General features: G+C 29.5%; 1 protein-coding gene across 4 annotated transcripts in view; it reads left to right on the top strand.

Annotated features, from left to right (window-relative positions):
* The window catches only part of LOC124948846, a 105,328-nt gene that overhangs the window by 25,978 nt on the left and 54,102 nt on the right, over nt 1-25,248 (top strand). The window contains exon 2 of one of the 4 annotated variants that reach the window (XM_047493082.1): nt 11,906-11,971. The exons of the other annotated variants lie outside the window; for them this stretch is intronic. The gene's annotated coding sequence lies outside the window, so the exon portion shown is untranslated. The remainder of the gene's footprint in view (nt 1-11,905; nt 11,972-25,248) is intronic. 4 annotated transcript variants of the gene reach the window in all.

Here is a 25,248-nt window from a genome sequence, read left to right as displayed (position 1 = left end):
GAGAGAAAGAGAGAAAGAGAGAAAGAGAGAGAAAGAGAGAGAGAGAGAGAGAGAAAAGGCAAAAACTAGATAGGCAACTAGTACGAGCATCGTATTAAATTTCGCGTCGTATTTCGTAATTTTCTAAGGTAAAAAGAAAGAAAGAAAATAAAAGAAAAAAATTCGATACTAATTGATCGAAAGTGTGTCACCAATGAATGATTATCGCTTGGATTTTTAATAATTTTCGAAATCCTTCGTTAATACGAGCACTAAGTTACCGTGAATAATGGGCACTGTGAAAAATACTAGGTACAATATGTAGTAAAGTAGAGAAAAGTAAAAAAATAGTAAAAGACGAGCAGTTACAATACCGTCTATAGATTTAACGGAACGAAGAGAGAAATAAAATTACGGTGACGTCTGAATTTTATAACTCTCTTTTTAACCTTACCTTTATACCTAATATTGGCTAGCTAACGGAAAATTCGCGATGGAAAATTACATTATATTAAATTCCATTTATTTTCGTTTTCTACGTTTTTTTCTTTTATTTTTTTCTTTTGCATTTTCTCTCTCTCTCTCTCTCTCTCTCTCTCTCTCTTTCTCTCTCTTGCGCTCTCTTTCTTTTTTTTTCTTTAGCATTTTCTCTCTTTCTCTCTCTCCCTCTCTCTCTCTCTCTCTCTTCTGAAAGAGGTTCGATTACTTTTTTAAAAATTATTATATATTAAACGATATACTTTAGTGGATTGAAGGAAAAAAGAAAAATGTACAGAGGCAATTTCCTCTTGTTCCAATATGTATTGTAAACTATCAAAGTGAGCAGGAAAAGATGTAAACTGAAATTTTCGAAGGTTTACTTTCTTCCTTTTTTTCTTTTCTTTATTTTCTTCTCTTTTTTCCGTCATAGAGATCGAATATATTTTGAGAGAGAACATACGAAAGAACTTAACGTAAGAACTTCCAATACGGATTTCAAAGTTCGCGGTAATGCCGATCGACGTATCGAGGCAAGATTCTTTTCCAAGAAAGTCAGGTTTCTTTCGCAAAACAAGTCGTACGTGGATTCCTTGAGAAAGTCGTTAAACTGGATGGATGAAGGTTTCGTTTACGGGTTCGAAAGTATCAGAGGGAACCCGATAGGTTCGGAACACGATGTGGATGGGGTTCAAGATGCTTTCCTTCTCTCTCTTTCTCATACGTCAAGAGATTCGAGTATCGAGCATGAACGATAAACGTTCTGGACGATACCACGTTTGCCTAGATCTTTCACAAGGAGAAAGGCAAAGAAAGAGAGAGAGAGAGAGAGAGAGAGAGAGAGAGAGAGAGAGAGAGAGAAAGAAAGAAAGAGAGAGAAAGAGAGAGAAAGGAGTACTTACGTTCTCCTTTAAAGAAGATAGAACGATCAACGAGAACGATCGGTGAAACAACGGAGCCAATTACAAGCAAAGAGCTTTCTTCAAGTTTCGCAAACTCCGAGTAAATTTCCTTTTGTTGCGATCAGTCAGTTACGACTGCGTCTCGGAAAATTCGTTTTATCGTAAATCTTTGATTTACGAGATTTCGAATTAGTTGGATCATCTCGGAAAGAAAAAAAAGGAAAAAAAAAAAGAATTTCATTGATATCTAAGCTCTTTAGTAAATTCATACTTTCATTCATAATGAATATAAAAAAAATTACATGTATATATATATATATATATATGTGTGTGTCTGTGTGTGTGTGTGTGTGTATGTATTTTTTAATTTACATAACTAACGAAACTGATATTTCGTTATAACAAAATCGTAAAACTTGTTCGTTTTTAATAACAATTCTCGGTTACAAACGAACTATGGATATCCGAAAAATGTTATCTTGTAACGAACAAAAAAAAAAAAGGAATTGTTTTTGATGCGATTTTTTGTATAAATATCGGAAACTTCGCGGAACATGAATTCATTTATGATCAATATAGGAGATCGATTTTCCTTTTACAAATAATACTTTGAAAATCGGTTATCCGGGGAGATGTTATTTCAAATTGAAAACGATACGTATGAGAATTTCAATGACGAGAGGAGTGTTTATATCCTGACCGTATCAATGTTGATCCAGCATAGGTGCAAATATTCGCGAATATTCACGGATTCTATCACAATATTACTAGAAGAGTGTGAAAAAAGAAAGAGAAAAAGAAAGAAAAAGAGAAAGGGAGAGACAAAGAGAGAGAGAGAGAGAGAAAGAGAGAGAGAGAGAGAATATTCGTTAAACAAATGTATTGTGTATCGGAATTTAAGCCGATTTCGATAATTTCTCCTTCGTATAATTTGCTCCAATAAATTCGAGAAAGTTCAAATAATAAACTTTATTATAATAAAATACATTAAACAAAATAATAAAGAAACAGGATTGATGAAAACTAAAGATGATACGGTTTGAAACATTCGAATCATAAAGTTAAGCCGATCGAGTCGATCAATTTTATTCATTCGAAAAGAAAAGAGAAAGACAGAGAGGAAAGGTAAATAAAGAAAACGGTTTCAATGATTTTACCATTGATCCGTAAACTCATTCCGATCGCGAACATACGAAAAAGCACGTACTAGTAGGAAAATGAAGAGATTGATTCTAGTAGTGACGTGAATTCGTTGAAACAATTTGTCGTTGAAGTAGCATTTCGTCGAAAAAAAAAAAAAAAGAAAATAAAAGAAAAAAGAGGAAAAGAAAAAAGAAAAATTAAGGATGGACTATGCTTCAAACGGAATCACGCGAGCGAGTTCTCTTTTCGCTTGAAATTTCAGCGACGCTGCTTTGTAATGACTTCGGATGGTTGTGAGCTTGGGGAGTCGTGTTTACTCGGTGAAAGGAGAACGAAATGAAATAAAGGGAAAACCGCGTGAAAACTCAAGCGGAAAATGTTCTCCACGTTTCTACGCAACGTTGGATTTTACAGGATTGAACAGTATTGAGGTTCTTCGTTAAAGGGTCAGCGATTTTGTGATTGTTAAAAAATGAAAGAAAAAAAAAATAAAAGGAGATAGAATAATCGTCGAAATAAAATCAAACGTTACATCGTAATAATGTACTCTTTGGTTATAAAAAAAAAAAGAGAAACAAAAAAATTAAAAAAAGAGATCGTTACTATATACGCAATCAACGTGAAAAGAAAATATTCTGCTTCTCAAACAAAGCCAAACACAATTGATTTGTCAATATTAAATTATATGAAAAATGTGAACGTATGTATTGTATGAAAACACAAGTTTAATAGAAAAGTTTGAGAATAGAGCTGAATGAAACTATTACATAAACAAATGAAACTATAAAACAAGTTTGTACTAGTGTTAAAATATTTAATGATTTTGTTCGTACAACAGTAACGATTTCGCATTTCTCATGAGAAATATTATCATATATTATATAAATAAAGTTAAAATGAGAACGTAATTCGATTCGTACAGATACATATATATATATATATATATATATATATATATATACATATGTGCGTAAGAGAGAGAGAGAGAGAGAGAGAGAAAGAGACAGAGATAGAGACAGAGAAGTGATAAAGAGAGAATTTTGAATTTATTTAACAAACCGAATTAATAGGGAAAATAACAACGTATCTTTATCCACTTGTTTTTAAGACCAAAGAATAATATTGTATTTACTCGATTATGAGTCACGCATTATTATATTTATTTATATTTATTATCAAACACGTTGGTACGACAGTTTCTCAGTTTGTCCTGAATATTATTCGGGTGCAAGGGGAATGTCCGTCGTTTTCGTTGAGAAATAGTTACCTCACGTGTAGTACGTATATTTTAATTATTTCGTCGAGAGAAAACAGACTGTTTGCCAGAAAGCGTGAGAAAGAGTGTGATAATAAATGGACGAGCATGTATACATAAATGTATTTATGCTATACGCGATAACATTAGTATTTTTAGCTTTGAAAAATAAAAGATTTTTTTTTCTTTAATTAGCGACAATCAAACAACGATTCACATCGGTTTTAATTCAATGGCTCAAAACATTTAAAAATCTCTTTATGATAAAAAAGCAAAGAAAGAAAAAAAGAGAAAAAATAGTATCCAAAAATCAGGAACGATGTTATTTACTGTGATAATTGATTATCCATCGATAATTAATTAATCACGTGGAACCTTTGATTTTTCTTACAGTGAAACTTCATAATGCAAGCTGTGCTTATATTACCAAGATGGATGACGATATGTCAGTCTCCTGGGATGTTTAGAAAAAGAAAAAGACATGGATTTATTCAACTTTACGTCACAACTTTCTGTCATCGACATATCAAATATCTTCCTATCAAAAAACCTTCAGCAATATTCCTTCTTCGTCTCTTTCCTTTTTTTTTTTCATTTTCCTTTCTTCTTTTTTTTCCTTTTTCTCACTCTTCGATCGATCTTTCGAATCAAAATTCCGTTGACGTTCGCTGGTAGCATCTAACCAAACCCCACGTTCTTTTTTTTTTCGCTCGACATTCGTTCCTCTATATTGTGACACGTATCTCAATAAAATATACACGAAACCAATAGGATCAGGCAAAATGGGATACAGCACTTAATGCGAGGAACTAGAAAGTTATTTTCTTTTCCTTCTATCTTTTTACCTTGTTCTCTTTCTTTCGAGTACATTTTATCGATTAATTCTAGTCAAGGAGGGAAAGAAAGAGAGGGAGAGAGAGAGAGAGAGAGAGAGAGAGAAGCGCAAGTTAAGAGTTTAAGAAAAAGAAGAAAAAGAAGAGGAGATGGAAGGAGACAGTGTTAAATCGCTTTAAATTGCTACGAATTGCGCTTACGCTTTAGTCGTGCAACCAACGTACCGCCCCGATCCTTCTGTTAACCTTTCTTTCATCACGGGTCCTTTTCCTACTCCTTCTTATCGAGCTTAAGAGCAGCATCCATTTTGGTTATAATTCCGAGCCGTTCGTTAGATTTAAATAGTCAGGAAAAATTTGTAAGCTCGTGATAAAAGAAAAAAGGAGAAAGAATATAGCGAAGAAGGGTTGAATGTTGCGGTTGAATCTAATAAAAAGTATCAAGGACGTCGGCCATTTTGTTTGCTAAAGATCAACCAGAAATATCTCAAATGTTTTACGTTAATTCTCTTTTCTTTTTCTGCGTTTATCTTCGAGATGCAAAGTAATTAAATGATAATTACAAAGGAATATTTTTAATTCATAATATTTTGTTTTTGAATATATATATATATATATATATATATATATATATATATATATAATAGATAGGTATTTATAGGTGTGTGTATGTCTGTGTATATATATTTATATATATATGTATATATAATGTATTCAACGTATGTATATAAATACGCTGAATTTAAAATATTATTATTAATTTACAATTTTGAACGTTTCGTGAAGAATATTCATTTATATATTGTAGAATTAGCATAATTAAAATGTAGGACTATTTCAGTTTTGGTTAAAGCTTAGGATTACAGTTCCTAAAGTTTGGTTTATACTACTCTGCTCAAATAGTAATAGGATTTACACGAATTTCTCATACTTAGAATCATTATCGATTATCTGACGTACGTTAGGATATTATTGTTTTGTGGAATGTCTGAATATTTCATAACAAACAATTTGAAGGAACTGTCCGATGTTTCATATTTAGAATAAATATTCACATGTTTATAATAATTTTGGCTAAAAAATCGAGGAAAATATGTTGATTATTTTCATTCTATTTCATCGCTGTCGAAATATATTAAATATATGTTAATAAGGAGTATTAATATTCGACATTTTGAAGCCTTTTTTATCTTATAGAATAATCAATCGATTATTATTATAAATAATCAATGATTTTCTTAATCGTCTTTTGTGAATATAATAAATATATAATATGATTAATGAGCATATTGGAAATTTTCATTAAAGTTACAAATATAAAATAATTAATTTGCAATGATCGAAAGTCTAATAATGGTAATTATTGGGGATATATAACCAAAACGTAAATAATACAATATAAGAGAAATTCCATATATTGAAATATAATAAGTGAATATTATACTTGCAAATAGTTTATTATAAAATTTATTTTCTATATTTTTCATGAAAAGATAAATTAGAGAGTATCGTAGACGAAATTCTTTTTACCTTTCTTTTGTTATAATTTTTTATATTATCTTTTATTATTATTTTTTTTATTTATTATTTTATATTATATGGAAATTTTGTTGTTTCTTTTTTTTTTCAACGTATAGAGAAATCATAATAATGTTGCATTTTATTTAAATGTACATTTTAACGTACAACGATAATAAATATGTCTATATTCAAATGAAATGTAATTGAGAATTGTAAAAGTATATCATAGTATAAACTTATAATGAAACAACATCAACGTAAATATTTTTTTACATGTTGTGCGAGAGTACGCATTTCTACAACGTGCAATATATGCATTTGATGCTCAATGTTGTGGATATTAATTTCATGCAGCCAAAGAGTTTCGATAGACGGAAACTAGAAAGAGAGATAGAGAAAAAGAAAGAGAGAGAGAGAAAGAATTACTCTTCAAAATCTGATGAAAGTATATTATTGTGCTTTATTTAAAACTCAAAAAAAGAGATAAAAGAAACAAAAATAAAATTGGATCGTTCTTTCTTTATTATCTCTAAAAATCTAATAATTTTAATTATTAGAATATTACAAAATATTAAAGAACATATAAGTATACTATTCATTGTATTGATAATAAATTTTTGAAAAAAGGAAATTATATAAATCCAAATATCCTGATTGAAAGATATATATATTTATTAACAAATTTGTATTTCTCTCTATATTATTCAACTTTATAAGCATAGAAACTTTTAATAAAATTGCAAAATTTATTTAAATTATTCTTTATATTACTATAGACATAATAAAAAAAATAACTATTTTTATAACATAATTTCTTTTTTTCTGCTCTTATACATATTCATTTGTCTAGTTCCATGTTAACTATAGCATTTTGACAAAAATTTCAATTACTTTCTGACCATATTTCAAATGGATATGATCGAATAAAAAACATCTTATGTCTTATAAAACATTTTATATCATCCACGCGCGTACTGAAAGAAGTTTCTATTGTTAACGCGTTAATGTATGCTTCCGCAGTTAATTAATTACGTACTAGTCAAAGTAACGTAACAACACGCTTCCGTCTATGATGGCATCAAATATGTCGTAGTTTGAAATTTCACGCGTTCCAAAAGCAGAAAAGTGACGACTCCAAAAGACATAACCCATCGTCCCTTACATTGTTCCCTTTACCAAGGAAGAAAATCCAGGCATGGTGAGCTCTCGTAAGCACGTACAGCTACTACAAAAAGATTCCTACGGGATTCCTCTCACGACATTTGCAGCCACGTATTTTATTTCCAAGCGAAAACGTTCGAGGCAACTGTACCCCTTACAGATCGACTTTTTTCTCTCTTGTTTTCTCTTTCTTTTTTTCTCTTTCTTTCTTTTTTCTTTCTATTTCTATTAACATTTGCGAGAAAGAACATTGAAAGGCTACGTAACGAGCTAAATAAATTTCAATTCGGAAATTATCTTTTACGTTGGAAGATACTTTTACTTTGTTTTTTCCTTTCTATCACTCGGTAAACAAATTAAAAAATTATTTTAATTGAAGTAAGAAATATTTCCTACTTCAATTAAAATAATCGATTAAAATGTCTTATTTCGAAGAAATATGCTTTTAATAATTACGTCAAAAAATATTAAAAGTATTATTTTTGTATAATTTATGAATATTTATTTTTATTAGTTTTCATGATTATAAACATGTTTGATTCAAAAATAGAAGTTTTATTATAATTGATTTTTCACTTATGATGATACTTATTTATGAATTAACCTTACACAAGGTATAAATTTATTTTTCATTATTTCTCCAGAATTTTGAAATAAAATCTAATAGTTTCTTTAATTTTGTTAATCATTCTAAAAGTTTTCGATAATCAATATTTTTTGCGTACTTTTTCTGTTACAAGAGATAACTAAATCTATATACAAATCTATATAATACATATACACACATACAAACAAACACACACACACATACACACATGTATATGTGTGTGCATATATAAATGTACGAACGTTTTAAGTTATCAACATAGAAGATCTTAGAAAAGTAACGACTGAATGTGACGGTGACCGATGATCTTTTAGGATCAAGCATGACATAGGGGCGATTTAACAAGCTCTCGTAGCATCCGTCATCAAATCGAGATATGGTTATCGGTAAGCAGAAGGAGATTCTATCGGTATCTATGGGGAATTGCATACGTGCATCGATGGATCAGCTAGTTAACAGTGGACATTGCTTCCTCTATGAAGATAATCTGATGCAAGCTCGTATTAATGCATATCAGTTCCTGTAACATTATTGGATATTCGCTATACATTTGTCGTGATGGTAATGTTAAAAAGACGAAAGATGAATCTTTTCTGTAAACGAATTAAATATAAAAATAGAGCTCATCTAAAAATATCCTATTGTTATCATTATCGAATGCATTAACAGTATCTATTTTCCGATCGATTATTCTTACAAAATTTAACAGATTTTTTATTATTTTTTATATATATTTTAATATATATAATAATATATATATATATATATATATATATATATATATATATATATATATATATATATTATTACATTATATATTTTCGTTTTATTTTTTTTTTTAACAATTTGGGATTGTTTCGATATCGTTAATTAAATATATATATAAAAAACATCAATTTAATTCATGATTTAGATTTCATTTAGTATTCTTAATAATGCCAGTAATTTTTAATCTTTTTCTATATTCGTTTGTATTTATTTGTATTAATATTCTTTAAATATAGGAGATATTTTAACATTGCGCATTAGAGGTTATAACCGACATTTAATCCAAGCAAAAACCAGGATTACCTGCTTGCAATTATTTGTAATCAGTAATGTGCGAAAGCCGAGCTTATGTTTTAGTGTAAAGAACCAAATAAACTTCTGAAGAGCGAATTTCTAAGAAGGTAAAATATCTGTTCATAGAATCTCATGGTTAGTTAAAGTTACAAAAAAATTTAATAAGAGCATTTCGCATGGCACTACGCCAATTAAAAAGTGCATGTAAAAATATTCTTTTTTTAACCCCTGGCCTTTCCGAGTTATAAATGTTAACATACTTTTTTTCTTTTTTTTGACGGATACATATAATTTTGTTAGCATATTTATATAGTAGTGATTATTTGCAATAAAAATCATATTTGCAGTAAAAAAATGGCCATTATGCATCGTTTACGAAATAATTGGGGTATTAACTGATTGATACTGTACAGTAATTAATATTGCACTGTAATTGATACTGTACTATAATTCATATTCCATGTTATTACAAATATATTATTTAACGGTCGAGTATTTTGATGAATTGTAGAACAACAATTCTGTTCTATGTAATCTGAATGATGATTATTTTTTAAATTGTGGTATCAAAAACCTATTTTAGTCCTTCAGATGTCGATTATTTCGTAAACGATATATAATAGTAATTTTTTACTGGATATTACTTTTATTACAAATAACTATTATTATATAACCTAGATTAACAAATTTCTGTAAATAGTTAAGAATTGAACTGAGTTTTAAGATTATGATTACAATCTCTGTTATGCATACAGAAAATAATAATATTAATTAATAATAAAACATTTAATTTGACTTTATTGATTTTTAAAATATAAAATAACGTAATGAGGTGAAATTACACTCATATTAATATTAGACCTTGATCTATTTTGTTTATGGCTTTTAAGAATTAAAATTAAATAAAGGCAAAGATTTTTCAATCTCATTTAAAGTGTCATTAAAATATTAAAATTTAATCATAATATATGTATGTTTTCTTTCACAGATTTTTACGTGATATCAATCGAAATCTTTTATAATAATATTGATAACAGTAATAATAATGATTTCAATCAAAGACTGAATCAAAACTTTATTTATAAAAAATTATTCGAACATCTCAAAAGTTTTTCCTTTATCAAGCGTGAATATTCTCTTTCGATATGGATTAGATCATCAAAAGTTACTTTCTCGTTAGATGCGTTTTATGATTAAGGTAAATGACTTAATTTCCTATCTGGTGAAAATATTAAACGGTAGCATAGGAATTTGTTATTTTTTCCTGCTTCGTTATTTAAAAAATATTTATTTAAAAGTTTAACTCCATTTGAAGAATGTTTCACTTTGGATGATATCGACGACACAAATGTATATTGTCCTTCATAAAATAAGCAACAAGATTCTTTTAATGTAAAATCATAAAAAATAAAAAAAATAAAAAAAACAGAAAAAAAGGAAAACGAAAAAGCATGTACAATATAAACACATATATATATTATGTAAGTTTTCGAGTTTGTCTACGAAAAATGTATATGTATATGTGTGTATGCGTGAGTATATTATATTCCTATAATAAAGTAGTAAGATTTCTCGAGCGAGAAATACTCTAAAATTCTATTAAGTCCGCCAGAGAAATGTATGCGCATATTGTATCGCGTTATACCTAGTATTACAAAGTCGAGCAACCTTCAGGCAAATTCTCTCTTTCTCTCTCTCTCTCTCTCTCTCTCTCTCTCTCTCTCCCTCTCTCTCTCTCTCTCTCTTACTCTCTTTCTCTCACACCCGCACGCACACACACGCACACAAACACAAGTGTACATAAAAGAGCTCGTAAATTGTATTTATCTGATAACAAAATAATTTCCACGTTTCTTGAGTATTAATAATTTGGTTTAATTGAAGTAAGAACGTAACGAATTACAAAACCTAAAATTATCACGTAGAGAAAGGTGATTGTTTCTCCGAGAAAATTGTCTAGTATGAAGTGGCGCAAGAGAAGAAATGTGAAATTAAGAAAGATCGATGATACGACGGTCTTAAACGAAATGCAATATCGAAGGCGTTGATGGAAGAAATTTCAGGAGGGAGCAAATGGGAAATTGAATTTCGTATTCAACGAGAAAAGTCAACGAGACAACGAAAGCAACGAAAGCAACGACAACAACGACGATAACGACGAGGATGACGACACGTTTCTTCTTCTTTCTTCTTCGCTTCGATTACTCAAGATATTAAATTTACTAGCTGACTCTTGATGAAAAAGAGAGTATCTCTGCTAAGCAATCCGCCCTCTTTGATTTCTTTTTATTAAGTTTTCAAATTAATCCTTTCACGGTAATCTTTTCTTTTTTGTATTATAGAACGATCGTTACAGTTTAATTTCTTTTAATGATACATTCTATAATTACTAATTAATAATTCTTTATATATATATATATATACACTTTTTAGATTATTCGATCTTATCTTTTCTAAAAGGAACAAGAAAAGTACAAGAACAAAGAGAATTTGTAAATAGCTGAGACATTTTAGTAAGGAATACATTCTATTCGTTCTATAGCTTTGTTCATACATAATCATTGTTCTTTTACAAAAGTTTCCGTACGATCACTATGGAACAACCTCGTGTATAGTACAGTACCCGTCAACGGCAATAGTTATCTGAAGAGAGAGATAGAGACAAAGCTTCTCACGAGTTCTTCAGTTTCAGAGAAGAGAGAGAAAGAGAAAGAAATAAGGAAAGGCTTCATCACTGAGTAACTGAAAGAGAAATAAAAACGAAGAAGACGAATAAGAAGAAGAATAGAGAGAAAGAGATAGAGAGAAAGAGATAGATAGATAGATAGATAGAGAGAGAGAGAGAGAGAGAGAGAGTAAGAGAGAAGGTTACATTTCGTGTAGCTTTTTTATTCGTCGTTTGCTCCTGCCATTCTTCCGCTTTTCTAACGAAACATGTATTATGTACCAACTTCGCTCGTTTCAGGAACATTGCGAAGGACAAACGATGACGATGACGATGAAGACGAAGACGAAGACGTCGACATGTAAGGTGTGACTTACGGATGATAATAGAACAAAATATATTTCGATTTTGAGTGATCGATTGAGGTATTTAAAGTTTCATAAGAAAGAAAATGAAAGATATTTTGGTATTGCGCAACTAATGAACAACGAATTGACAAGGCGTTAAATGTGGATATACATTTTTCAGGTCGATTTTATGAAGAATTTTTGTTTTTTTTTTTTTGTTTTTTTTTTTTCTATTCTCATCGATATCGTATTTTTACGAAGGAAGACAGGTTCAAAGACAATAATAGTGATGGCTATTATTTGTTAGATGAGAACGAACGTTATTGAAATAGACACGTCTACTTGGCAACAGTACTTTCTCTCTCTCTCTTTTTCTCTCTCTTCGATAATTCATCTACCGACGATACGTATTTTTATCTTCTTCAAAAAAAAAAATGACGTCATTGATCTCCGATGTTTTCTTTCTTCCTTTTCTTTTATTTTGTTGTATTACATGTCTACATAACGATCCTTAATCTTTCAAAAAGCGAACTCAAACTATTATTTGTGAGAATAAATGTAAGTGAAATTAAAAAGAGGAAATCATAAAACATGAGGATGGAGTAAAATCGTTTGACAAAACACAAAACATATAATCTGAAATTTATTTTAATTCGCAGTTATTCCGAAGTTCTTTTATGAGCTTGAAATATGAGAGAAAAGTTTTTTCGAGAAGCATCAAGTAATTATCGATCACTTTATCATCGTAATATGTAATTATATTGAAGCTTATTCGTTATTTGTTCACTTCATATTCACGTATTTTTATAAATCATTTATTTAATACTCATCAATTTAAATATGAAGAAGTAATTTGATAAAACAATATTTGCTTGTTGACAATAACATTTGATGTTTATGTATGATTTATGATTACATATGATTACGTATTTATATCTGAATCAATTGATGATTTGTTTATTTATATAGTATATTAATTCATTACATTTTACGATTAAATGCATGTGTTTTTCCAAAATTACATATTAATTATTTTAACGTTGTTTAATGCACGTATATAATGTATGAGGAAAAATTTAGTTTTCCAATTAATATTCATAAAAAGGACATCATGTACATTAAAGGATTCCTTTTTCTATTAGAAAGATTATCTGAAATAATTATTTGAAAGAATCTTTGTTGGATGAGAAAAAATTCAATTGGTCAATAAAAAAAAAGTAATATATGTCTACGAATGAAAAATTAATGATCAAAAAGAATAAACTCAGCTTAATATTAAAAGTTAATATTATATTTTCAGAGAGAAAGAGAGAGAGAGAGAGAGAGAGATAAAGAGAGAGAGAAAGAGAGAGAAAGAGAGAGAAAGAGATAGAGAGATGTCTTTCATATTGAAATAAGTGTTGAAATCTCATAGGAAGTTTTTGTTGGTATCACTATAACACTTTATATAACACCAACGTAATTAACTTCCTGATTACTTTCAACCTCATAACTTTAAAAGTCTACTACCCTATTTGTATGCCAAACGAAAGGATGTTAAGGAAAGTCTGATAGTGAGTTTAATTTCAGTCACACTCGTTGAAAATTATGCCATCTAAGAAGGAGACAAACTCGACGATTCAGACTTGTTGGAAATGAAAAAAAAAAAGATAAGATAAGAGCAGAGAAGTAAAGAGAGAGATAGAAAAAGAGAGAGAGAAGGATAGAGAGAAAGAGAGAGAAAAAGATAGATAGATAGATAGATAGAGAGAGAGAGAGAGAGAGAGAGAGAGAAGAGTTGAGTAAAAAATTAAAAAGAAATAAAAAAAAAAATGAAAAGAAAAGTAGAAATGTAGAAAAAAAACGAAGATCTCCACTCATCTCCCTCGAGTCTTTATCTTTGATATAATTAAATGAACTCATTAGGGAAATTTGTGACAAAACAAGTTCACAGTTTATTTTACAGATTTCTAGTTATTTATAACAATATTATTTATATTATTTGATATTACATATACGTAAGATTAAAATTCATTTTCGATTTAATCACATCAGTGAGTATCGATTTTGTTTTCGAGATTTATATATTTGTAACCTTTTACGGGAGCGAAAAATTTTCGAAAGGAGCTATGTACAAACTTCGTTGGATATAAATACGATATATAAAAGAAAATAGCTGCCAGAGTAAAACGGGCACGGCGCTTTCAAAATTCCGCAACGTATGGTAATCTCAATTCGAGTCCTCGTTTCAAGCCCAAAGAGCTGCAAAGCACTCTTCTCGGTAGTGTACGAACGGATCTCATACCACCAAGTGGTTGTAAATGTTGCCGCAGTGTCGAGTACACTCTTCAAAGTGAGAGCCAATTTGCTTATTGCTTTTTCACAGGAACGTGTCGGGATCTACATAACGAGGTGTCTCCTTGTACAATTCTTAATCCTAAATATTTTATCGATGAGATATAAAACCAGAAAAGAGAATTTTTCGAATTTCAACGAACAAAACAATTTATCCGAGTAAATAATTGCCTCGTTGGTAAGCAATTCACAGGATTTTTCAAGCAAACCATTTCTTTTCATTCGATGTTTTAGTGATTACGCGGGTGTGTAGGAATTCTCGAAAGAAAAAAGAAGAAAAAAACAAAATAGAAACCAAAAAGAGGAAGAAAAAAATTTCAATTCAAACAACACGTGCACCCACGTTGAAATGGTTTTTTTTTCTTTTTCTTTTTTTTCTTTTAAATCACTTCTATATTTTGCACGCGTTTGTAAGGTTTTAAATTAGTGCGAATACGATAGCGAAATTCAAATTAGTTAATTATCTTATTTTTACATACATACATACATACATACATACATACATACATACATACATACATACATACATACATACATATATATATATATATATATATATATATATATATATACTCTGAATTTCAACATCGCACAGAGTTTGATAAGTACGGTCCATTTTAAATCGAAATTTACTTGGAAGGCGGCAATTCTCCGCGGACTATGCATTTCCCTCTAATCATATCGCTGACAGAACTCGCTGTTTCTAACGAAGTTGCTGAAATTGCACCATGGCTGTTCCTTAATTAGCACCACATGTAACTAGATGAGTCCTGATCATTATTTCAGCGAAGCCAGTAAGGAGAAGCATCTCTTATACTTCATCACGGCCTTTAAGCTCTATTTTGAACTTAAAATTACATTACCTACAAAATTTTACAAAACTTTTAATTGTAAAGTTGAAACTTTAATATAGGTATTCTTCTTCATCTTTGTAATTAACAATTTTACTTTTAACACATACGTAATATTACATATATATATATATTGGTTCTCTTTTCGATTCATAGGATTTTTCAGGCAAATATATATATATATATATATATATATATATATATATATATATATGTGTGTGTGTGTGTGTGTGTGTGTAAAATATGTAACTTATATAATATATACAGGATGTTTCGTTTATTTTGAAACATTGAAGTATTTCGTGAAGAATTGAACCAAGCAAAACGAATTTTCCATAGATCTGTTTGGTATGCCAATTTTTCTTTTACAGGTCAAATAGCAGAGGAAAATTTCAAGGCCAAGTTCATTTTTTTTAATGGAACTATATACGTTTTCATCGACAATTGCGTGACATTTGTTGAAACAAATTCAATAACGTGCCACATAATGCACGTTGTTGAATATTTACAAATATAAAATATTATAAATTATATTAAAAATCTAGGAATTCCTAAGAAGTATAATCCCATATCGTTGTATGCCAGTTGTTAGGCTGTCTGTTGTAAAGAAATTTCTTACGAAATGAATTTCGTTTAATTGGATTAGAAAATTTGAAAATTATAAAAATTCATAAAAATAAGAAATTCATCCTTCATTTACAGCACTATTATAATGTATTATATTGTATTTATTGTATTATATTGTACTATATTATTTTGTATTACATTGCATTATATAGCTTTATATTTATTATATTTTATTATATGATAAAGTAGATATTTCTATTATTATCAAATACAATATATATATATATATATATATATATATAAATATATATATAAATATATATATATATATATATATATATATTGTATATTGTATATTATATATTGTGTACATATTTATATATAGGATACTTTTCGTAACCCTATCTGAAAGATACGGACTGACTAACTCGGATTATTTACTCTTGGTTAATACCTACTTTATTGGTACTTAAGGCGTTACAATTAAAATACTACAATTCTTTTCTCTTTCTTTAATTTACTCAAGACTTTATTCGTTACTCTTTGTTAGTTTACTCAGGACCTTCCTCATTATTCCTTGCTTGTTCTACCTAAAACTGTTTCTCCGTTGTTCTTTTCTCACATACACCCCGAAGACTTCTTCATCTCCACTTACATTTGTGCATACGCATTCAATAATCCTTATCGCTCTTTGACTTATTCCTTATTTCGTTGCCTATCTTAATCATACTGCATGTCCATCTCATTCATTCTCTCAATATCTCAGCTCATTCTTTTTCTTTTATAAACAACGCAACTCACAAAGAATAGATCACGACTGCTCAACACCGACCAATTTATCTAATACACGCACACAATTAACTGATTCTAGAACTTTTCATCTTTTTATTCGTCTACTGATAGACTTACTTATCTCATGCAAACAACTAACTCTAGAACCTTCCATCCCTTGTCTAATTATCGATAGGCTTATCTCATCACACACACGACTAACTAGCTTTAGAATCTTCCAACCTACATGTATTCACTATGTATTACAAATACAAATTAAAATAAAAACTTTAAAAGCGAAAAGAAATCTATTGTGTTCATTAAATCCTACCATTGATCATCTTACTAAAAAAAATTGGATATCTATATCAAATTTTTGATAAAATGAAAATTTGTCCCGCAAATCGAGATTTATTATTGGGAAACATAAGGCAAGCAACATTATGCCTACTTCTTCCCGCATCATATAAATCTGATACCGAATCGAATTTCAGGAAACTACTTTGATTTTCCAAGGATTTGAAATTTCGGACAGGGTAACGTAATTCACTAAGAAGTGGCACAATTTCATGTGCCACTATTTGCAACATTATATGATCCTGATACAAATCTCGATTTGTGGGAAAAATTTTCGCATTCTCCAGAATTTGAATTTTCAAACGAGTGAATATAGGTTACATGAAGAAATTTTCGAGCTCTCCAGAATTTGAAATTTTGAACAGGAAAGAAATACTTACCAGTAGGTGGCATGTCTATATGTGCCACCTCCTTGAACATTACGTGATCCTGATACAATTCTTGATTTGTGTGAAAAATTTTCACGCTCTCCAAAATTCGAATTTTCGAACAATTGAATATAATTTATCTGGAGGTGACATTATATCCCGTTTGGATATCATATGATTCTATTATAAATCTAGATGTGTTGGAAAAATTTTCGCTTTATTTAGAATAGAAGAGCCAATTTTTTGAATAAGGAAGTTAATGGAAGGATTTATTAAAGAACACAACGGATTTTTTTTTTTTCATTTTAAACAGATTTATATTCATTATTATTAATAATAGATTATGAATACATTGTATTTGATAATTATATAAATATTTATAAATTTTACTTTATAATTTTCACCATAGAATTATAAAGTATGATACAATATAATACAATATAATGCAATATAACATAATATAATATAGTTTCTAAAAACTTCTTATCTCCCTATATTTTATTTAAGTTAACGATCTATTATAAACGAAATTTATTTCGTAAGAAGTTTGATTTTAATTCATTATATGCAGCCTCCTAATCGGCAGTCATCGATAGATGATTATACTTCTTAGCCAAGTTTATAATATAATATAACATTTTATAATATTAAATGTCATCATAGGGAAAAATATGTAGTTCCATTTAAAAAATGAATTTGACTTTGAAGTTTCCGCAAAAACAGAAATTATCATCATATAGTGTACTTGTTCAATTCAAACAATCTATGCAAATAATTTTTTAATAAGTTTAATCACTCGCAAAATATTTCAATTTTTTTAAATAAACGGGGCATATATATATATATATATATATATATATATACATATATATATATTGTTACATAGATACAAGTATAAAAAGGATTGAGATGATTTAACGTCATCTCTACGAAATGGGATATAAAAATGTACTTACTTTTTTCCAGCATTTACGTATTCTCAAAAAAAAAAAAAGATTCACGAGACATAGACGTATGACTTCCTTTATATGCTCCACAAAAGACTTGCACATCCATAATGATTATCATCTCGTTAATCATTCTTGAAAATACATACAAGCGTCGAGATATTTTATTCTTGCATTCTTTACTCGCCTACCTAATATTTTATCGTTTCGTCAGTGAGTTAATTTTAAAAATTTATTATGTCTTTCGGCATTATTCTAAAATGAATATCTTCAGAAATTACAATTCAAATTCAAATATAAATCAATGTTATCGAGGGTGGTATTATATCTCCTAGATGTCATCGACACACTCACTCACATTCAATTAATGCACTGTAAAACAACGAGACTCAATGGAGGCATCCAGCACATGAATAACATGAGAAGGACTCGTTAATAATCACCGAACTGCAATTTGACAATTAGATAATCGTTCGATTCTATGTCAACCACACAAGTTGTATATCTGTGAATTTTCGTTCATTTTCATTATTATATCGACATGTGACGTAATACAATTTCGATCATTGATTTGGAATATCGACTTTTAATTCAGAAGCCTTAGCTGGACATTTAATTAAACTCAAATTAGTTTAACCATTCGATATCATACAAAATTCATGAACGTACGAATAAATTCTCGTTTACATTGATGAATTTTTCAAAATGATTGGATGATAATTATTATTGAGTAAAAAATTCCGTATTTACGTAAGTATCTAATTAAAACGGTGATATATCTCAAACTTAGAACATTTTCCTTTGCCAAACATCGTTATAATACATTAATGAACATCGAAAAGTAGTATAAAACATTTACATTTATTTACTTATGTATCTTTACAGTACGTGTCAAAGTTTCCATCGATAGAACACATTCATGCGACAAAAGTATGCACTAAAAATTTCTGCATGTGCATTAACGCGTGAAAATATATCGAGCCGTAAGTTATGATAAAAAATCGTATGCAAGAAAAAAATGAACGAAGTTAAGGCGATTATTTTCAAAAAAAAAAAAAAAAAAAAAAAAAAAAAAAGAAGGATTCGTCGCAGTGACGATTGCAATAAACGTTATGTATAATGTACATTAAATTCAGAGACTATAATGCAATTACGTAATAATTAATATTAAATTATATTCGAGACTTTTTTCAACACTCATGAAACATAAGAAAAATATTTTCTCGAAAAAATTACATTTCAAATTAAATGAAATATTATTTATATTTGTCCTTTTTTCTTTTCTCGAAATGTATGTTTCTACGGTTACATAACGCAGAGATTTCAGGCACACAAAATGAAAAGAATGAAAAGAGAACTACGAGATTATGTCGTCTCTGACATTTGTGGATCACCACTCACAGTTCTGGAACTTACTAATCTCCTTTTCTAGAATTTCGAATATCTCATGAATTTCCACTCACGATGGCACTTTTACACCTGCCGAGAACTCATTTCCTACTCTTAAGAGGATTCGTACATGCATTTACAGAGGATCAGAGAATCCAAGGTAGATTGAAAAAACATGCCATTTCGCCGGTCACTTTTAAGAAAGAAAATCTCTTCTGATTTTAACTTATTTTTTTTTTCTCGCTCGATTTTTTTCCTTCAATGAAAAAAAAATTCTTACTTATCATTTTTCTTTTATTCGTTACTTTAATAACTCGATTCGAATGTACTTATTTAACGATTGAAAAGAATTTCATTTCATTCGTTAGATCTCTTCTCATATAATCCTTAAAGTTCATTCAAGTAAAAGATATTTCTGGTAGGATTCATTACGACGTTGTAATTTTATTTCATAGAATAGGATTCTCTTAATGAGATTGGATTTTCTTAATTCCCCTCAGGTGAGGCTAACTGTGAGTGACAGATTTCCCTTGGTGAACCCAACGTCCGTAACGGGTTTGTCAAGTCCGTATTCTTGTCCTTTTAAACATAACGCTTGACTTATATCTTCCATAGTATGTACCTAGCCACGTAAATCCGTAGCGACGACATGCGTTAATGTTCGCATCTCCAGCACTTGCCAACTTTTGTTCCTTTCTGTATTGTCTCGTCATGCCTCTGAAAAGGACTTACAAATATTAATAGTTGTGCAACGTCACTTAAACGTGGTTCAAAGAGGAGACATCCTTCAGAAAGAGAAAGAGACATAGAAATCTTCCCCTATTTGAAATACATAGTTTATTTCCAACCTAGAAAACTACACTCATTCTCTTATAATATTTCTTATTATTCATTTGCATACTTGATGTTTAACTATTAAGTATAAAATTTATGTATTTTTCTTTCTTTTAAAACTATTTGATATTCATTTTCTTAATAGTTCATTGTATTATAGTTGATCTATTCCAAATTCTGATGAGAAAGGAACAGTCTTCTTGTTTTTCTGCGTCTATGAATTTTTTATTGAAAGTTAAAAAGTTTTCCATTTAGTTATCTCTTTCCCCCCCTCTCTCTCTCTCTCTTTCTCTCTTATATCTCTTTTAAACCTCTCATTTAAACCTCGTTCGTTAATATAGCTGCATCAACTTAATTTTATTTAAATTATAGCAATTAGTAATAAATATTTATCAAACCTGATAAGAACAATATCTGGAATATATGCAAATTTTTCTAGGATTACGTATTCCTTTTATATGACGATAGGAAGCGTGTGTATGAATGTAAAGAAAACGTTTGAAACATCTTTTGTATAGATCAATATGATATTATGATAAAATAATCCTTGTTTAATCTCTTCATTCGACCACTGTTGTCTAAGCAATTTTTATTATCTCAGCTTAATTTAGAGGATATACAGTATCCACTGTATATCCTTTGAAACTTATAATCTATTTTTGTACACATTGTATATTAACATAGCTTTATATTTACGAAATTTCACGTTGTCATTGTCACGTTCGTGCTTTTGTTATAGGATTAGATACATGATTTTGAAATTTCTAATAATGAAACAAGAAAGACAATATGTAACAAGAAAATATTCTATCTTACACAACACGCATTATAATGTTCCTATTCTCTTAGATATATCGTGTGACTCATACTATAAAATATAAAATATAAAAAATTTTAAAACAACTCACGTGAGAAGGATAAATCTAAAAAGATTGCCATACATTGTACGAAACATATCCTATCCTATATTTAGGTTTATTTTATCGTTTTTCTCTATTTTTCAAATTCAATGTTTCAAATAGTCTTTAACAATTGTACCGAATTTTGTTGGGTTTATAAAATGAAATAATTTACATTATGGAATATCATTGAAACGAAACGGATAATATTTCGAATATGTACGACATTATTTAAAAGATCTAAAATATATTACAGTTAAATAAACTAAAGAGAGAGAGAGAGAGAGAGAGAAAGAGAGAGAACAAAAGTGTTATTGAAAATAAAATTTTTATTTAAAAATTATTCCCACGTGTTACTTAGTAAACACCGCAATGCGATTTGTCAAATTTCTTATTGCAGCTATTTCTGAGAGTTTACGAGACGACGATATTTCAGAATAAGTACGTATACACATATGAGGATGTGCATGAATAAAGTATGACGAATTTCTATACCATCGGTGGACAGTCCAGCTCTATACCAGCTCACGGAAGATTAAAACTTTCGTCAGCGTCGAAAGCTTCTCATTTTCTACCCTTCACGATATGCTGTACCAACATATCTATATAAATATGAATAATATTTTTACATATACATATATTCGACCATATGAATAAGGCAACATACGTATCGATCGTTACAAAAGAACTTACGTTCGCTATGTATATATATATAGTTATTCCATTTCGTTTGTTCGTGCTCACGCAGCATCTCATCGGGTGAACATGTACCAAATGAGAAAGATACGAGAACGAAAATCGCATTTTCCTAGGTCATTTGCAATAACGGTCATCCGAAATCGATAGTTACGAGTTTTCGCTAATTTATTTACGCTTTGATACATTTGTTCCGATTATAAAGTTCAATGCACATTTTTGCTAAGTTAAAAACTTGGGCCATATTCATAATCGAGTTTATTTTTCTATTGATTGGTATATTTCATATAATTCTTTTCACATTTTTTATGCAACATATATTATATTTTTTACAACTAACCGATCTTTATTTCACAATTTTTTACAAGTTACAGAAATTCATACACTTTTTTCGCGAATCTCTACTTATCTTGTGTTTTTCCTTTTACCGTCTTACACTATACCCACCATTCTTCTGCTCGAAAATTATCGTAACATTTATTGCTACCAAGATACTTCGCATAAATTCTCTTTCTCTCTCTCTCTCTCCCTCTCTCTCTCTCTCTCCCTCTGTCTCTCTTTTCCTCTGTTTCTTTCGGGACAAAATTTTTATCGCGATGTCGCCGGTTCCGTGTTGAAAATTGAATATCCACCTTCTTCATTCTTTCTTTTTTATATATATATATATATATATATATATATATATATATATATACGACGAAAGCGAAAAAATGATGAATATTCTCTAGAGCGAACCGATCTTTTGAAAATTTTATTTCGAATGACACGACACGGATTGTCGATTTTCTCAAGCTTTCTCAACTACGAATTCTCGTAAAAGAATATTTTATTACGTTCCATACGACAGAATTGGTTAATCTTAATACCACTATTTTCATTTTATATCTCCTTTTTTGGTTAACGTCCTTTTCTTTTTTCTTTTATGTTTATATACACGTTTTATTTAATCGCTCGTTTAATGTGATAAAAAGACTACTAATGGATTCATTCACAATAAGTTCGATATTTTATCGAGTCTAGAACTGATATCCTACGATCATTATCTTTGCATGACGATAAAGTGACTTTTTTTTATAGTTTGCGATAATCGGTATCTCGATGAAAATGTTTAGTTAACACGTTTAAATTTTAAAGCTTCAAAATGATCACTGAAGAACTTTTTACGGTAAAGACTTAAAAAGTTAAATCGGTAAAATGAATATTTATGAGATTTTAAATGAAAGGACCTATACATATATACATAAAATGGTTGATATCCTTATATATTTAAATATTACATAATATATAATGATATAGGAAACGATAATATACACGATATTACTTTTAACTCATATTTTATTTAAAGCATGCAAATTGTATAAGATTCGATATATCAAAAAGAAAGAACTTTCAATTGGCCAATTTACGTTCTCCAATATCTCCTAACGTGATGGAGAATTTTCTCTGGTAAGATATTGGCCTGAGAGGCTTTTAAAACAAGTGCATCACTCAGGTGTGCAACATCGAACGTCCAAGCCTAAATCCAGATTTAACGATGCCGGCTGAAAATTAATGTTATGGAACCACCCAGGAGATGCGGTATAACCGCACACGTGCAACTTGCGGAGCATGAACGCGAGCTTCGAGTACTGAGCTCCAATGATTTATCGGGGAACGTGCCGCGAAGAGAGAACGAGAGAATAACGGCTACGAGCCGTTACCAACTTTCATTTACAATACCAAAAACAAATTGAATAGTTCGTAAAGTCGTTCCTTTTTTGTTGTTACAGAAGACGAAAGGATATTGAATAAAATTGAAAGAAAGAAATAGCGAGTAAAATTGTAACAGGAAAAATCAATATAAAGATAAATTCTCTTATGAGAAAGAGGAAAAGATATATAACTGACTAATCATTTATTTATTTAATAAATGTATGTATACATATATATATATATATATATATATATATATATATATATATATATAACCAATGGTACCTAACTGTGTATAGAAAATCATCCACGTTTGCAGAAAAAATTCGACTCTTTCTCTCTTTCTCCCTCTCTCTCTTTCCTTTTTTCTGACAAGTTCTTTCGTTATACGAACATTTCAGGATACCAACGTTTCGATATTCGTCCATGTAGAAAATGAGATCTTACAGTGAGTCTCGTTTCACCGTTGACTGCTCTTTGGTAAGAAAGAAAAAAAAAGAAAAAGAAAAAAGGAATAAAGAAAAAAAAAAGGAAAAGAAAAAGAAGAAGAACAAAGTGTTGAGCTTTGCCTATCTCAGCACGGTCTAATTTTAGTGAAGAAAAAAAAAAATCGTAAAAACGTTCGACTTGTCCTCTTCCTCGTCTCTTCTTATCCTTTCTTTTATTTGGAAAATCGATCGAAAACCGTCGGTTAGAACAGAGAACGATTTTCATGCCACTTGGTGAGAAGAGCGTGAAAGCTCGATAAAGTTTTCTCGGATAAAAACGGTCGTAAGTATAATGGCCGGTAAGCCGTGGTAATCCCTTCTTCTTCTAAGATAGATGCGCAACTTCTTCCGCCCTTAGCTCCCGCATAATCGGTCGCATAAGCACGAAGATTCCACTTTACGAGTTATCGATGCTTCTACGTATGCACGTAAGTGTATATGTAACTATATATATATATATATATATATACACACGTATATATGAATATATGTGCGTATATATTTGTGCGTATATATTACGCATAAACATAAGAAGAAAAAAAAAAGAAAGAAAGTGTAATATTATAAATTATTCTTAAAATAACGATTCTTTTTTTTTTAACGGATAAGTAAATCTATGTAATGTAAGTAGTTACACATTAAATGAAGTTTTATCGAGTGGATATACAAGAAAGCGATTTATATCTTTATTATCATAATATCAGGAAACACTATATTATCAAACTATTAAAAACTTTCTTTAAAACGAGCTTGAACTCTTCTTCTTTCTTTCTTTTTTCTTTTCTTTTCTTTTCTTTTCTTTTCTTTTCTTTTCTTTCTTCCTTTTTTTTTTCTTTTACAACCATTTCCATCCTGGCCATACCGGATTCGTTTCTTCTAAAGACATTTGGAGAGTTAACTTAGGATATTAAGTACTATAGAAGGAAAACTTTTCTTTGCTTTTTTCTTTCTTCTTCTGTAAAAAGATAAATAATAATCGTAAATATCGACGAGTGATATCTCACTCGATTAAATCGAATGAATCTTTTCGATTTATGTACATATGCAACGCTCAAATAAATTTATATTCCAGTCGATTATCTACGGTCATATATTTATTGAAA

Source organism: Vespa velutina, chromosome 4 (assembly GCF_912470025.1).
Source record: "Vespa velutina chromosome 4, iVesVel2.1, whole genome shotgun sequence".
Lineage (NCBI taxonomy): Eukaryota > Metazoa > Arthropoda > Insecta > Hymenoptera > Vespidae > Vespa > Vespa velutina.
This window is presented reverse-complemented; position numbering and strand designations above follow the sequence as displayed.